Source organism: Equus caballus, chromosome 9, assembly GCF_041296265.1.
Source record: "Equus caballus isolate H_3958 breed thoroughbred chromosome 9, TB-T2T, whole genome shotgun sequence".
NCBI lineage: Eukaryota > Metazoa > Chordata > Mammalia > Perissodactyla > Equidae > Equus > Equus caballus.
In genome coordinates this window covers 93314471-93330893 of record NC_091692.1, presented here as the reverse complement: position 1 = coordinate 93330893, position 16423 = coordinate 93314471, and the positions used below count along the sequence as shown (strand labels likewise).

At 45.0% G+C, this 16423-nt stretch overlaps 1 protein-coding gene across 3 annotated transcripts in view; it reads left to right on the top strand.

The window, feature by feature from the left end:
• The first annotated feature begins 3295 nt into the window (after positions 1–3295).
• Positions 3296–16423, top strand: part of FAM135B (family with sequence similarity 135 member B) — a 284079-nt gene continuing 270951 nt past the window's right edge. The window contains exon 1 of one of the 3 annotated variants that reach the window (XM_001499583.5): positions 3296–4115. The gene's annotated coding sequence lies outside the window, so the exon portion shown is untranslated. The remainder of the gene's footprint in view (positions 4116–16423) is intronic. The other 2 variants (XM_070221868.1, XR_002810524.2) reach the window with 2 other exon arrangements.

The following is a 16423-nucleotide window of genomic DNA, read 5'->3' as shown; positions in this document are numbered from 1 at the left end:
TCTGGGTCAAGACGGTGGAAGGAAAAGAAAGTATGACTGATAAGCACAGCATCCCAAACACCTTTTCTATCTTCCCAACTCATCCTAACATTTAAAAAATAATAACAGCTCATGCATACATAAGCCCTGACTCTGCATGGTATACTGTTCAAAATTTTAATCCATTTAAATCCATGTTAGTTTTAATCCATTTAATCTTCACAGCAAACCTGTGAGATATATTTTCTTATCATCCTCTTTGGATGGAAGGGGAACTTGAGATACAATTAGGTCAAGTAGCCTCTTAAAGGACATGCAGTAAGAAAGTAGTATAGTCAGTTTCTAGGCTGGACAAGCTGCCCTAGTCTGTGTTCTTCTGTTAGCAGGAGCGATGTTTCTCTCTCTTAGTAATCTCTCTCCTCCCAAATTGTCCTAAAACAATAGGGGCTTACACAGTCCCAAGGGGAGGCTATTCCAACTTCCTCCCCCTCGTGTGCAGCGTGCAGAGTCTGATCAGCATTTTATGACAGTTGCTTCTTGTTGCCACAGGATGTCACCATTGAAATCTTGCCTTCTATAACAGAGTGAGAAAATGCTGGTCCACCTTGCTGTGGTTGTTTGCTCATCCTGACCTGGCTCAAGCCTCTGTGGCCTTGTGAGGGAGGGGAACCTCACTCCCCCAGAACCAAACTCAGCCAGAAGTGTCCCATGCTTAGCTGTATCTCTCAGTGCCCAGTTCTTTCAAATGAGGTGTCACCTTCCAGCTGCACCAGAACCCTGGGGCTAGATCGGACTGCGCATCTGTGCCCTAGAACCAATGTCCTCCTGCCCTCTCTGTAGCTGCTCACCCAAAACATAAAGCGATTCCAGCCATTTCTCTAGACAACATCACTCACAGCCTCCTGTTGAAGAAAATTAAAATAAAATCTCTTGTGGGCCCCTGTTATAGATGACTTTGAGAGCTATTTACATGGTGGAATTGGCAGAACTCGGTAATTAGAAGTGTGGGAGAGGAGAGGGGTAGAGAGAATGAGGCAGAGAGACCAGGAGCCTAGGATGATGTTAGGTTTCTGGCTCCAGTGAATGATGGTGGGTCATTTCCAGGGAGGGGAGATCACTGTGGAGAGTTGCTTTTCAGTTGGTTCCAGTTACGCCCACCCTGGGCAGTGGCAGGGGCTTTCCCTTCAGACCTCCCACAGCCCCCTAGCTGTTCCAAGCCTCACCCTGTGGGGCTGAGAATGCACCAGTTTGGAGCAGGGCTTTGCATGAAGCTCATCCACAAGGAGGACATTGGGTGAGGGAATCTCTGGGCCCAGAGGGCATCACTCCAGTAGGACTATTGATGGGTGTCATGTTGGCCACCATGGACTGGTGATTGTTGCCAAGGGGAAGACCCCTGGGTCTTGATGTATAGATCATGTCCACATAGCTCCCCAGTGCTGGCAGGGATGCTCCTGGCCTCCTGAAGACTACAGTTCCTGTCCCTGTGGCTTCTCCTCTCTCCTTGCCTCCAATTCATGAGCATAGCAGGGATTGAAGAGAAAGAATTCACAGTAATAAGGATAGGATTTGAGTGGGGAGGTCTTGGAACATGACCATTTGGGACATGTTGCATATTGTATTTGAGGTTATCTCAAGATTCATTAGGATTCTAGTTAGAGGTGATATACGTGATTCATACATATGTATGTGTGTGTATATTTTATTTTTGGTCCAAAGATCAAAAACATTTATAAAAGTGCACATTGAAAGTTTGAGTCTCACTCCCACCTAGACTTTGTCCACCCAGTTCTCCACGCAATGCATTCCCATAGCTAATATCCACTTCCACAAGTTTCCTACACAGCCTTCCAGTATATTTTTATGCCAATACAAGCAAATGCAAACTTACATTTGTGCCTTGTTCCTTCTTTTCCAGGAGTTATTTTATTAAAAACACTATTCTGCGCTTTGCTCTTTCACTTAACAACATATCCTGGAGATCTTTTATTTGGGCAATCGGAACACATCCAAATACTAGAAAACCCTGTGCCACCAGCATATCTGCACTGTTGGGGACTAGCAAATGCAGAGGAAGATGTCAGGGACTTGCACTGACTTTCACAAATGAGGTTGCATAAAAGTGCAGTGTTAACAGCAAAATAAGTGTCACATGATTTTGATCACATTTTAAGGACAAAAATTGTGAAAGAAAGGCATCCATTTTCTCTATGGGGAAATAAATATTCACTTGTTTGCCATTCACCAAACACTTACTGAGCACATGCATTGGCCCAAGGCTTGGCTGGGTGCTGTGGGAAGAACAAGGTGGCAGACAGAACGTGGCCTTCCTCTGCACTGGCCAGACTGCAGCAAGACCCTCCTCGGGATACGCCTTCTTGCAGCCCTGCCACACTCACTTCAACCGCAGTGACCTTCCTAAAATGCTGGCCCAGGCTTCCCCCTTCTTAAGCTCCTCCAGTGGCTCCCTATTGTCCTTAGGGCCAAGTTCCAACCCCCTCACTTGGATTCCAAGCCCTTTGATGTGTAGCACCTGTCCTTCCAACCTCATTTCTTGCCTCACCTCTCCTGGCACGCTCTGTTCCAGCCATACTAGATCCCAAGTACGGATCAAAAACCAGTCTGGCTGTCTTGCCTGCAGGCCTTTGCATTCTTGGCCCTTTCATTCTGGAAGGAACATCTCCTGCCCTTCACCTCCCCACTTTGCTTCTTCTTATTCCTTCCTTCAGGTGTCTTTCCCTGATTGCCTCCCCCACCCCCTCTCTCCGAACTGTGTTAGACACTAGCCACATTGGTCGTAATTGTTTGGTTACAATCCACGTCTCTTCTTGGGCTGTGAGTTAGTGCACCCCAGTCTAATGCATGGGGCACTGGTCTTGGAATTCCCAATTTTGGCTCTGTCTCTGGGACTCTCATCTTTAACATGAGTGCCTGGAGACCTTCCTAATTATGGCAAGAAAGAGAGACCTCTTGTGCACCTTGGTGGTGAAGGATGCTCAGTAGATGGGAGTTGGCTTAACCCTCCTCAATCTTCTCCCTTCCTCCATGGACTGAATCTTACACATCTCTCAACCCCCACTGCCCAGCATGAAGTAGGTGACCAGCAAATGTTGGGCTGGGTGTTCAGTTAACAGCCACTGCTGACTTCCTTTTGGAGGGGTAGATCTATTAGGGCTGTAATCTTTTCTCAGGTATCGATTGGGTTGCCCCTGAGCCCCTCTGCAAAGTTTCGCTTCCCCCTACCCCAAGCTATACGTCCTTCCTCCCCCGGGGGTCTGGAAAGGACCTTTTCCTTTCCGCTACATCCCAGTCTTCCAATTCAGGAGGGCAACTCCCGACGCAGGGACTGAGCATGCTCGCGGCCAGGCCCAGTTGGAGAGGCCCGGTGGGCGTCGGGTTCACCATCTTGCGCCCCCAAAAGGCCAGGCGGGCGAGCAGGCGGGGTTTGGCCACTGGGCAGCCTGCCAGGCCCTGAGGCTCCCACCGCTGACTGGCCGCGAAGAGGGACGAGGCTCGTGGAGCGGGCGCCGCGCCTCGCAGCCAGACGCGCAGCCTCTAGGCGGTGCGCAGGGCTGCGGGGAGCCGGGCCAGCCGGCAGCGGCAGGGCGGGCTCTCCAGGCCGCGAGGGCGCGCTGCGCGCTGCTCTGGGTCTGGCCGCGTCCTGGCGGGGGAAGGAGAGGAGCAAGGGCGCGGAGGTGAGCAGAGCCCGGGAGGCGCGAGCGGAGCGGCGCGAGCACAGGCACTCTCGGTCGTTTCTGTTTTGCAGCGGTGGCAGCGAATCCCTTTCACCGTGTTTACAACCTCTCCTCCCGGCCGGGTTCGCTGGGGCTACCCAGAGGCCGCGGCCGGGCAGCTGTTGCGCCGAGAGGGGGCAGCTGCGGAGTTCCATAACCATAGCAACCGCATCAGCACCACGGCGGCGGTGGCGGCGGCGGCGGCGAGGGCAGCATCCGCTTGCTCCTCCTCCAGGCAGCCTCGCCGCGGGGACCTGAGACCCAGCTCCCAGGTGCCCGGACTCCGCGGTCCGCCCACTGCCGCTGCAAGTATTGGCGGCTGGAGAAGGAGAGAAAAGAGTGAGGGATCCAGGAGCGGTGGCCCGAGGAGGTGAGGGAGAGGAGCCCTGCAGTGGGAGACAGGTAGGTAAGAGACTCCGGGGTCGGCAGCTGCAAAACTCTCTCCTCTGTGGCAGTGACGTTTCTGGAAGCGTGGTTGCTAGTTGGATGGCTTTCTATTACTTAACAGGGATTCCACCGCGAAATGAGGTTTATCTTCTTCTACCTTCCCCAATCTCTGTCCTCTAGTCTTGCGGCCCGTCTGGGCAGGTCCTGAGAGGGCAAGAGGGGAAATCCGACGTGGTAGGTGGGGAGACGCTGGCTTAATGAGGTGGTCCCCGCAGAAGTCCCAGATGGAGGCTGAGGGAGCACATCCATATCCTGTGCAAGCAAGTCCTCTGAGCCCTGAACCAGGGCAGATTCTGGAGAAGACTATGTTGGAGTGAGGGGACAGTGGTAGTGATTCTTTGTGATCCAGGCTGACCTACAGACCCATTCTTACAGTGGCTTGGCTGGGGACGGAGTTGGGGGGGGGGGCACTGCAGCTCAGCTATGACATGGAAAGGGACCAGACCTCAAACCAGCTCTTCATCTGTAAAGTCAGCTTCAAATCCAGCAACTGCAGGAGATATTTAGGCAAGAGGAGTAGTAACTGTTGTCATTTTGGGACCCCGGGGTATCCCTGGAGTTATTATTCATGTTATTATCATGTTATTACCTTTGGCTTTTGCAGATGGGGTGGGAATTGATATAAAATTATAAACTAGTAGTGAAGAATGTCCTCTCCCTTTCTCCTTATCTCATTTCTAGTCAGCCCTACCATTGTCAGCAAAACAAGACTACATTGAGCATAATAGCACCCTTTGTCCCCTTGGTCACCCTGAGGGCTCGAGCCATTGGCAAACTATCCCACTTTCAGAGAGCTAGAGAATTCTGCTTCAGTTCTCTATTTGAACTATGCAAGCACTGGTTTCCATCAGGTTCTGAAGCTCTCGATATTAAGAGATGTGTCAGAGCCCAGAGGCACCTGGGCTGGCCACAGGGAGTGATGGACTGTTAGTGCACTTCCAGGCCAGAGAGAAGTACAGAGGTTTCAATATTATTCCAGACCCAGCTCAGGGGGGTCCAGGGCCCCAGAAGACCATAGAGATGGGATATAAAGTTAGGTGAATAATTTGAGTCTAAAGCCTCTTGCATATGGGTAAGCGGGCCTCTGGGTGATTTCTAGGATGGACTGCCGTTGACTTTTATAGGGCTCTCTCTTTATACCCTGGCCTCAGGGGACAGTAATAAGTCCCAGTTAGAAGGCCATGTTCTTTAATTGGGCTTTTAATTTATGCTGTAGTTACATTGCCTGAGGGGATGTGATTTGGCCAGCATTTCATCTGGGATTCATATCTTAATGAGAATGGTATGATTGTATTCCAGGCAGATGGTATGGTGTAGAGAAAAGAGGACAAGATTTGGGAATCAGAAAACATGGATTTAAGCTCTGATTTCATCATACACTTGCCGCATGACCTTGAGTTGTTCTACCTCACTGAGACTTCTCTCTCTCATCTGTAGAATGGGGATGCTGACAGTTCTTGTAGCTTACTAGGTTCTCTTGATCATCAAGTGGGATGATGGAGAGGATGGATGGGCAATGGCTTTTCAAAACCTAACATGCCAGACAAATAAAAGGAATTATCATCATTTTCTAAAGAAACTCCCTTCCTCAGATCAGCAAATCATTAAACAGACATCAGCTATGAAAAGGGAGTACAAATATTGGTCAGTGACTCACAGATGAAACACTGTAGTCTGGGCCAAGATGCACTCAGAAATATAAAAGAGGGCTTTATCGGGGGAAACACAGCATGTCATCCATCTTTGCTTACAAATGTTGAAGGTCAAGGGCTTTGCCATCGAATGCAGTACTCACCTAGTTGGGAACACTGAGGTCTGGTCACCACAGTGTTGGACTAAGCATTTTATAGTGTAGGCAGGGATTTGCACATAGTAGGGACTCATGTAAATCTTGGTTAGATGGATACAGTAGACTCATTGTGAGCTCTTTGTGGGCAGGATTCACCTTCATCCAACGCTGCTCTGTAATGCCAGATGTTTACCAAATGTTTGCCCAATTTGACTGAATGTTTACAGCTTGAGGTCACTGCCGAGGGAACCATGATTTCTGGAGGGAGCCAGGGCTGTCTTATATTATGTATTCTCTGCTTTTTTACACCCCTGCTTTTGCTCATGCTGGTCTCTCTGCCTAGAATGGCCATTTCTCACTTCCCGCTTCCCTTCATGACTCAGTTTGGATGCCCCCTCCTAAGGGAAGCCTTCCAGGGCTTTTTCCCCTCTGCTTGCACAACACTTTGGACCTGTTCTGTGACAGCCTGTGCTGTGTCGTGTCATTGCTTGCACACATGCCTGCCCCCTCTCTAGATTTCATGCTTCCTGAGGGCAGGAAACTTGCCTTATTCTCCTGTGGCTGTGGTCCTAGTGACTGCCATAGGGAGTGGCTGAAGGAGTGAACAAGCCTTACCTGCAGCATGACAACCTGCATAGGAAGAGGCTTGCGCAAAGGCTGTCCCAGCCACTTTCCCCTGTCTCAGTATGTGCAGCAAGCCTGGAGGATGCTCGCTGGGCTGCTCCACATTATTTAGGGTCAACCCACTGAAACAGAATGAAGGAGAACAGAAACACATATTTTTCCTTAAAATGTTCATTTTTTTTCAAGTGGGTACTTTAGAATAACTGTAATCTGGTGTTGAATGGCTTCATATAACATTTTCTGAAAACATCTAATGGAATATTTTAAACTTAAAATGTATTTCTTGCCCTTCAATTTCTTTCCTTGATTTCAGCTCTAGTATTGTGGAAAAGCACATTGATTGAATCAAGAAAGCCTAGATTTGAATCCTAGTTCTAAGGGGACCTGGAACTAGAACACTGATCTCCTTGTGCCTCAGTTTCCTCATTTGTAAAGTGTGGATGATATTCCCCACTTTCAGGGGTGCCGAGTGCTTGGAGTGAATGAACAGCTGTGCAGTAAAAGCAGCTCATAAACCATAAAACGCTCTGCCCAATAAATCATTTATTTTCTTTATTTTTTTATCCTGGAAAATTAGCAAAATCTCTCTGTCCAATTACACAGCATCAGACAAGATATGCTGGATAGCCCGCCATGTGCTACTCATCATGCCAGATCCTTAGAGTCACCTGTAAGCAAGGATCTGCCTCATGTTGGGGGATCAGGCATGGAAACAGACAAGAGCAAACCAGGCAATGCAGGGTTCTGTGGGAGCAAAGAGAGGGGCTTTGCACACACTTCCTGAAAGGGGCTCTCAAGGAGAGCTTCACCGAAGGGATAGAGTATAAGCTGAAATCTGAAGGAATTTCCAAATGGATACTGGAGGGAAGGGCGATCAAAAGGAGGAAGTAACATCCAAAGCCCTGGAGGCAAGAAAGAGCAAAGAAGTGAAATGAATGCACAGGGCTGGAACACAAGGAGTGAAGCGGTGTCCCTTGAGGCTGGGTAAATAAATAGGGGCCACATCTTTGAGAGTTTTGTGAGCCAGACTAAGGAACTTGTCCTCTAACCCAAAGGTCATGGGAGCCATGGAAAGGTTTGGAGTTGGGCAGAACACTCTCCCTAGGTGTAGAGTAGAGGTTGAATTTGAGAAGATGGATCAATTAAGAAATATGATGACTTCTTAGGAAACTTTGCAGATAAAAGGTTCTTGAATTCAGGCAATGAGAGTTGGGATGAAGAGAAGTGATGGATAGGAAGTAGTGAGAGAATGAATACTAAGTAGGGAGAGAGAGAGAGAGAAGGGTCAGGTAAATGAACAAACTGCATCATTTGTCAGAGAAATATTGATGGAATGCTCTAGGGACTTATGGCTGTTGGTGCAGGTCAAGAGGAGAGAGGGGTCATGGGTGACACTTCTTTCTGTCCCTACCACAGTCACTCTGGTTCAAGCCCCTTCATCTCTCACCTGGACTAATACAGCAGGCTCTACACTGACATCCCTGCCTTCATCTCTGGTCCCCCAATCTATGCTGCACATGGCAGCCAGAGAGATCTTTGTGAAACTAAAATCCGATGTGATGAGGGCACTTGAGATCTACCCTCTTGGCAAGTTTCAAGTATATGATACAGTATAGTTACCTGTCATCACCATGCTATGCGTTAGGTCTCCAGAACTTGCTCATCTTGAATGACTGAAACTTCGTACCCCTTGATCAACATGTCCCCATTTGCCCTCCACCCAGCCTCTGGTAACTACCATTCTACTCTCTGCTTCCATGAGCTTGATTATTTTAGATTCCACATTTATAGGAGATCATACAGTATTTGTGTTTCTGTGGCTGGCTTATTTCACTCAGCATGATATTCTCCAAGTCTATTTATATTGTCACAAATGGCAGGATCTCCTCATTTTTGAAGACTGAATAATAGTCCATTGTATGAATATACCATATTTTCTTTATTCATTCATCCATCCATGGACATTTAGGTTGTTTCTGTATCTTGGCTATTGTGAATAATGCTACAGTGAACATGGGAATGCAAGTATCTCCTTGAGATCCTGATCTCAATTCCTTTGGACAAATCCAGAAGTGATATTGCTGAGTCATATGGTAATTCTATTTTTAATTTTTTTGGAAAACGTCATGCTGTTTTCCATAGTGGCTGCACCAATTTACTTTCCCATCAACAGTGTACCAGAGTTTCCTTTTCTCCACATCCTCATCAACGCTTATTATCTAAACTTTTTCTAATAATAGTCATCCTAATGTGTGGGCAGTTATATCTCATTGTGGTTTTGATTTGTGTTTCCCTGATGATTAGAATATTGTTGAACACCTCTTCATGTACCTGTTGGCCATTTGTATGTCTTCTTTGAAAATATGTCTATTCAAGTCCTTTGCCTATTTTTTAACTGAGTTATTTGTTTTCTTGCTGTTGAGTTGTATGAGTTCCTCACATATTCTGAGCATTAACCCCTCATTAGATATGTAGTTGGCAGATATTTTCTCCCATCGTGTAGGTTATCTTTTCACTCTGTTGATTGTTTCTTTTACTATGCAGAAGCCTTTTAGTTTGATGTGGTCCCACTTATTTATTTTTGCTTTTTTTGCTTGGGCTTTTGGTGTGATATCCAAAAAAATCATCACTAAGACCAGTGTCATGAAGCTTTTCCCTGTGTGTTCTTCTAGGAGTGTTTTGGTTTCAGACCTTATGTTTGAGTCTTTAAGTCAATTTAAGTTGATTTTTGTGTATGGTGTAAGATAAGGGTTTAGTTTTACTCTTTCGAGTGTGGAGATCCAGTTGTTCCAAAACCACTTATTGAAAAGACTATCCTTTCCTTATTCTGTATTCTTGACACCTTTGTCAAAGATTAGTTGACCATATGTGCATGGGTTCATTTATGGGCTCTGTATTCTGTTCCGTTGGTTTATGCCTATACCATACTGTTTGATTACTATAGCTTTGTAATGTAATTTGAAGTCAGGAATTGTGATGTTACCAGCTTTGTTCAGCAGTAGGAGGATTTGAAACTGGAAAATGACAGATACAAATAATCATTTGGGTTCTAGCCGCAGTATGGAGAATGCACTGGGGGGAGTAAATTGAGAAGCATAGACACTAGCTGGAAGGTTATTGCAGGAAATCCAGGGTATATGGATGTAGTGATGGCCCCAACCGAGGTTACGCTAACAGGGATGAATAAAGGAGAAGAAACTTGAGAAGTACTAAGGCAGTTGAATGTTGGGAAGTGTTGGATGACTCAACATAACAGTGTCAAAAGTGGGGAAGTATCAAGGATGACTTAGTTTTCTGACTTGGTCTGATGAAATGGCCTTGTTGCTGTTTGTTGGCCTGGGGACACAGGGGAGAGAACAGATTTTGAGGGGGAAATGGTGAGTTCTGTTTGAAATAAGTAGATTTTTAAGTTTCTGAGGACATCCATGTACATTTTAGGCGATTAGAGATACCAGTGAAGCTCCAAAAAGAGTTCTTGGTTGAATATGGACTTAAAGAATCATCAGCACAAAGGTACAAGTTGAAAGCATGGGAGAAGTCATCACCCAAGGGAAGTATATCGAATGAGGAAGTAATAATGATCTTTTAGGCTTGCAAGGTCTATACCACTGCCCATTCAAAAAATAAAATGAAAAATACAAAACACACACTCTATAGCTTCCTCTTATCCTAAGGGCTTTTTACTTTGTTTCCACACTGCTGGCTAGGACAAGCTGCCCCCTGATGTTTCCAGGCCTCACTCCCTCCCCTCATCCAAGTCTTTTCTTTATAGAGGTCTCCCTGGACCACCCAAGTAAAGCCCCTTCTAGTCTCCAGCCACAGAGCTTGCTTTATTTTTCTTCACAGCATCCATCACCGTATAGCTGTTTGAACTATCGTTACAGATGTATTTGTTTACTTTCTGTATTTACTGTCTCCAATGTGTGATGGTGAGCTCCACGGTGCAGGGTCTCTGCCATCTTTATTGCTGCACCAAACACGTAGAACATTTCCTGGCACTCAATGAGTATGCAACCAACATTTATAAAATGCATATAGAAGAATTAATACCAGAATCTTCCATAATGGAATAACACTTTTTCAATTTTAAAAAAACTAACTACAGCCCTGTGTAAGTATCATTTAGAGCTCCTGGTCAGAAGGTGGGCTTCCAGTTCAGGGACACATGGATGCCTGCTCCCTTGCTGCCGTCGCTGCTCCTTCTCCCTGGAATAGCCTGCCCTTCCTGTCTCCTCAGCCATCCCTGACAAATGTCTTCCAAGTTTCAGTTTAAATAAAAGAGAAATTTCCCTCCCAAGACTAGGATGAGGACAGGCTGAGGAATGCAGTGGACAACTTCAACCCACCATCCTCTGGTGAATGCAGTGGTGGGTGTTTGGCCATTTACTGGGAAACAGCTCTGCTTGAGGCCAGTAAGTATGAGACATTAAGTGCAGCACCCCACTGTTCTACTTAATCCAGAGATAAAAGCAATGTGTTCTTGGACAATTGTTCTTAACCTTAATTATGTCACGGATTACTTTGAGCATCTGATGATGAAATCTAGTCATTCTTCTCAGAACAAAAGAAATAACAACCCTATCAGAGGGGTTATGGATCCCCTGAGGTCCTCCCAGGGACCCCAGCTAAAAATGTCTGTTCTAGGATAAGGATGGGGCTGCCTGGGATCCTGCAAACATTCGTGTGTTAGCACCACAAGGCCTGGTATTCTCTGGTGAAACCTGAGACAGCAGGCGCACAGGTTACACCTGAGGCAACCAGGCAACTCTCATGTAAATGAAAGGGCGCGGTCTAGAGTGAGGCACCACTTAGAGCGAGGCAGACGTGGGTGTGGGTTTGAATCCCAGTTCTGACAAGAGTGATCAACTTTCTCTTTTCTTAAGACTGTTACAGTTGGAAAACTGAAAGTCTCGCATCCCAGGAACCCTCTCAGTACTAGACAAACCAGGTTGGTTGGTCGCCCTGCTTCTGACATTGTTAGCCAAATGACCCTGGATCATTATTTGGTCTCAGTAGAATAGTCCTACCTGTCCCCTGTCCTAGGACTTGAGATGTAGACCAGCATCTTACATCCTGAGACGGAGACCCTGAAATGGCTCTTGTACAGGTGAGGGAGTGCTCTCAGAGGAAACCTCAGAGGGAGTGAGGGAATCAGATATGGACAGGGAAGAAGACAGGCAGCCTCGTCTGGTCTCAGCCTGATCACACAGAGGGCTCTGGGGCACACATAGCTCCAGAGCGTTTTCCACCTTGAGACAAAGTCATTGCTGTGCATCTGACTCTAGGAGACATATTCTTGCAGGTATTTGTGAGCAAAGCAGCTACCGTCATCTGGGGAAAATGCTCAGGAGAATGGGGCAGCTATAGGCTGTTATCAGCCAACACGGCAGCTGGATGGTGGACACACCAGCCTGGTAGAGGGAATCAGGGTGGGCACCAATAGCATCCACTACATTCTAATTGATATTTCCATTATTGCCCCCCAAGTTTCCTTTAATACAAACAAATTCCCCCAAAGTTGCTTCTTTGGGGCTTATGACATTCAGCCATACCATCCTCTGATCCTTGTAGAAGATCTGTGCCTTAAAGGAGTCACAAAAATATACAAATCTATGGATGGATCTCTGTAAACTTTTTAATGCTTGGAACCCAAGGAACCCTGCTGTGAGTTCCCTTCCTAATCTAGCCACACCTTCTCCTGCTCATCTCTTAGAAGCATCCTTGCTCAGAGTGAATTGCAATGGGGCACCAGCTCCTCTTGTACCTGCTAGCCTGACCAGTCATGCATTTGCATTTTGCTCACACACTGCTCACTAGTCACTGATCGTTCTGGCACCTGGATCTTGGTTTTCCTTACCACCCCAAGTCCCGCCATTGTCTTGGATGCCTTTCAAGTGCAGCTAAATGACTCCTACAGAACCTTGGCTTTTACCTTCTCAGCTTGGCTAGCTTTTCCTCTACTCTCCTCAGCCATGCCCTCACTCACACATGATAATTTTTCTGTATACTAAATAATCTACTGAACCCAGCCTCCTCTCTGAACTTGCTTGCCAAATTTTCCCATTGTTGCCCTTCTTTGATTTCAAGGAAACTTCTGGCCAATGATCTCACTTCTTCCAATTCATTCACCATTTTTTTCTGTAGCTCCCCTCCTTACTCCACATGGGGTACATGGTCTACATGGTATCCAGTTTCAGCAACATGCTTCCCCATAACGTAGTCATAAACTTAATTTATCTAAAGGATATTGTATGTTACTTTACCTGTATTCACCTTAGTTTCTTTAACTCTAAAACAATGGTAATAGGCAACCCTAAGGAAGTTTTAATGAAAATTAAATGAAAATAAATAAAATTAAACAAAATCTATTTAATACTTAGCACGTAGTAGCTGATTGATTAATCAGTTTTGTTCTGAATAAAGTCTAATATGTATACTTTAATATCAACTAAGAGGATGGTGAAATTGACATTCCACTGTGAAAACTGAGGAACCTGGATGAGACTCTTCCTTGAATGGAGCATCTCTATGGGGTGGAACAAGGGGCGTCCACTAGGTAGAACCTTGGGATCCTGAGTGAAGAAACTTTGGAGATATTCTTGCCTCAGGAGTCTTTGAGGGCATCAAGGCGTGGTAGCACTATGCAATAACTTATGTTCAGAAGTGTGACAGTGAGTCACCAAGGAAAAACTAAATTACAGTCTGTAAACCCTCCTGAAATAAGGCAGGGGAGTATCATTTCTAAAATGAGTTACATCAGAAATTGCTAAAATTAAATATAAAAGTATTTGGTGTTTAAAAGATTTGGTGTAAGTTATCTGGAAAATTAATTTCTGGGCACACATCATCAGAGCTGAAGTGTTACTGCAGGGAAAGAGGATGACTGAACTGGTGTTTTTTATGATACCTTGTTGATTTTAAATCAGAATATAAAATGCGCTGAAGAATAAATTGCCTTTTTTAGTTTGTTTAAAGGAAATGTTTAAAGATAAGATTATCCTTAGTATCTTGTGCCCAAGGTAGAATTCATCAAACTTGGTATTTTAACATGCTGACTTGTGTTGGCCTTTCGGGAGAATAAAATGAATATTAATATGATTGCTTCTGAATAATAGAATGAGATTTCCCTGGTTTTCTTTTCTCCCTTTTCTTTCCAAAAGCGTGTGGATACTGGAGACAAAAACTGATCAAGAATCATCTTTAAGTGACAGGCTGGGTTGAATTATGTGGTAGTTCAGACGACAGGGCAGAAGTTCTTTCTAAGCACCTACTATGTGCTAGTGACTGTATCTGGGGTGATACTTTTGTTTGATCTTCATGCGGGAGCTGTGACCATCCCTCTTTAGAGCTGAGGGCACCCATGCAAAGAGAGGGGGAATAATTTGCTCATAGTCCCACAACCGGCAAGACCTGAAGCCCAGATCTGACCCCCAAATTGGTCTGATTCCAAAGCTTATTCCTTCTCAGCCACCCTGTAGATGTCCCTTGTGAAGGGGGTTTAAAATTCAACTGTAGATCATAAAAATAAAACAGAACTTGAAAATTCTATTCAGTCAAAATATTTGGCTTTTAAGCACTCAGCTGTGTGAATATAGGAAACTCACTGAGCTTCTGTTTGACTTGGAATATGAAGGGCATGAGGAGGGGATTTATTTGATGATCCTTAATGTCGAGTCTGCTTCCAGCAGCATATTCTGAAATATGCATCAAAGACTTCAGGCCTGTTTACTTGGAAAGACGCTATATAGAATTAGGAGCCTGCTTAGTTTAAAAAGAAAAGAAAGAAAAGGAAAGAAAGAAACTCAAGGCAATCTATGTCCTCCCTAGTTGTTCCGTAGGTAGTCAAAATTTTAAGTGTTTGCCTTCCCGCTTTATATACTTATTGACTATCTCAAACCAGAATGGAAGAAAATACGTTTACTGAAATTGCAGATCTGTCTTTTCTTCTTTGTTTGTGTGATTTATTTGAGAGTCCTCCTGGATATTTTTATTCAAAATTCAGTGATTAATCTATGTGTCAAAACATCTGGGATGTTAATGTAATACATTGTATATATCTAGACTTAAAATCAATGTGTTACTTTAAGTTGCATCTCATTTTAAGTTAAAACCAAGGCTGGGTTGGCATCCAGTGGCGTGTCATGTGAGGCTTGTCTAGAGTCACAGCAGGAATGAAGCATGCATCAGGCTGGAAGTTTCCTTTGCAGCTAATCTTGGGGTCCTGATTATGGCTGCCGGGAAGATGGATGGTGAGGTGTCCCCAAAGAGAGGGCAGTGATCCATTTAAAGTTTTAGCACAATGTGCTAATGCCCCTTACACACACACACACACTCCACCCCACCCCTTTATCTGGGCAACTTCTTCATTGCTTCAGATTCATCTCAGTTGTCAACTCTTTGAAAAGCCTTTCTCCACTCCTTCAGTGGATGAATCTGACATCTTCCTCTGACCTCCCACAGTAGCTGGGCTAACTTGACCACAGCGTCCGACTGTGAGAGGCTGTTGAGTATGAAGGTTCTGCTTTGCTCAAAGCCTAGCTCTGCTACTGGTCAGCTGTGTGCCCAGGACAGATAACCAAACCTCTCTGTGGTTCAATTTCTTCATTGATAAAATTGGGATTAAACAGTTACCTCCTTCAGGTTCTCTTGAGGATTAAAGAACAAATCAAGTAAAGTGTTTATAATGGTGTCTGGCACATAGCAAGGTTCAATAAATGTTACCTTCTGCACTTTAAACACTGGTTTAAGTCCTTCTCTGTCTCTTTCTGGGGACAATGAGGTACTTCTCAACTTTTTATTCATGGTGCCAGAAACACAGCCTCATTCATTCATTGGACCAAAATTCATTGAAGCTCCTAAGTACAGGCACTATCTTGGCATGTATTTTGCAGGAAACTGCAAATTTCAGGAAATTCTAGTTTATTGAGTCATTGAATGGATGAATGGATGGATGGATGAGGGGTGTGTGTGTGTGGATGGGTGGGATGGGTGGATGGGTGGGTGGATGGATGGATGGATGCAGAGGTGGAGGATTCTGAAAGTGAAAATATTTCTTGTAAAGTTGTGGCTGTCTTAAGGCATTCTACTTGATGTTGAAAATGTGAAATTAAGAAAACCATTGTGAATGGATAGAAGGACAAACTCTGAAGCCAGATAACTGGATTTAATCCTACGCTGGCCTTTGTCAAGTTTCTTAACATGTCTAGGCATAACTTCTTTCATCAAAAAATGGTAATAATATTATGCCCACCAAATGGGATGTTTTGAGGATTAAATAAGCTAATATATGAAAAGCACTTAAACAGTGTCTTGTGTGCTATAAGCACTATAAAGTATAAGCTACTATTATTAAGTAGGACCTGGGACTAGCAACGTATGTTTCAGGCCCCAGTACAAAGTGAAAATATGGGGCCCTTGTTAAAAATTATTATTAATATCAAGATGGTTACAGAAGAACATTTAACCAAGCTCGGGGTTCTTGTAAGCATGGTGCTGGGCCCTGTATGACTGCGTAGGTTATGTACTTATAAAGCCAATCCTGGTGGGATCTTGTTTTCCTCAATTCCAGAAACTGTCAAGTATTAAAGGCTTTTCTTGAGCAGACTTCTGAGGACCTTTCTGGCCATGTATCTCAACATACCTCTACTCTGTTTCTTTTTCCCCTACCACTCTCCACACCATACAGACATCCTATGTGCCATCTTATTCCCCCACAACTTTGGAAACAAAGTAGGTGTCACACCTCCACATCCTACATTCATGTCCTCTCTGCTGAAATGGCGTTTGTCTCTTCCCCTTCCCTCCTCTACAGTCTGGAATCGCTTTTGCGTATTTCAGTCGCAGCTCAAGC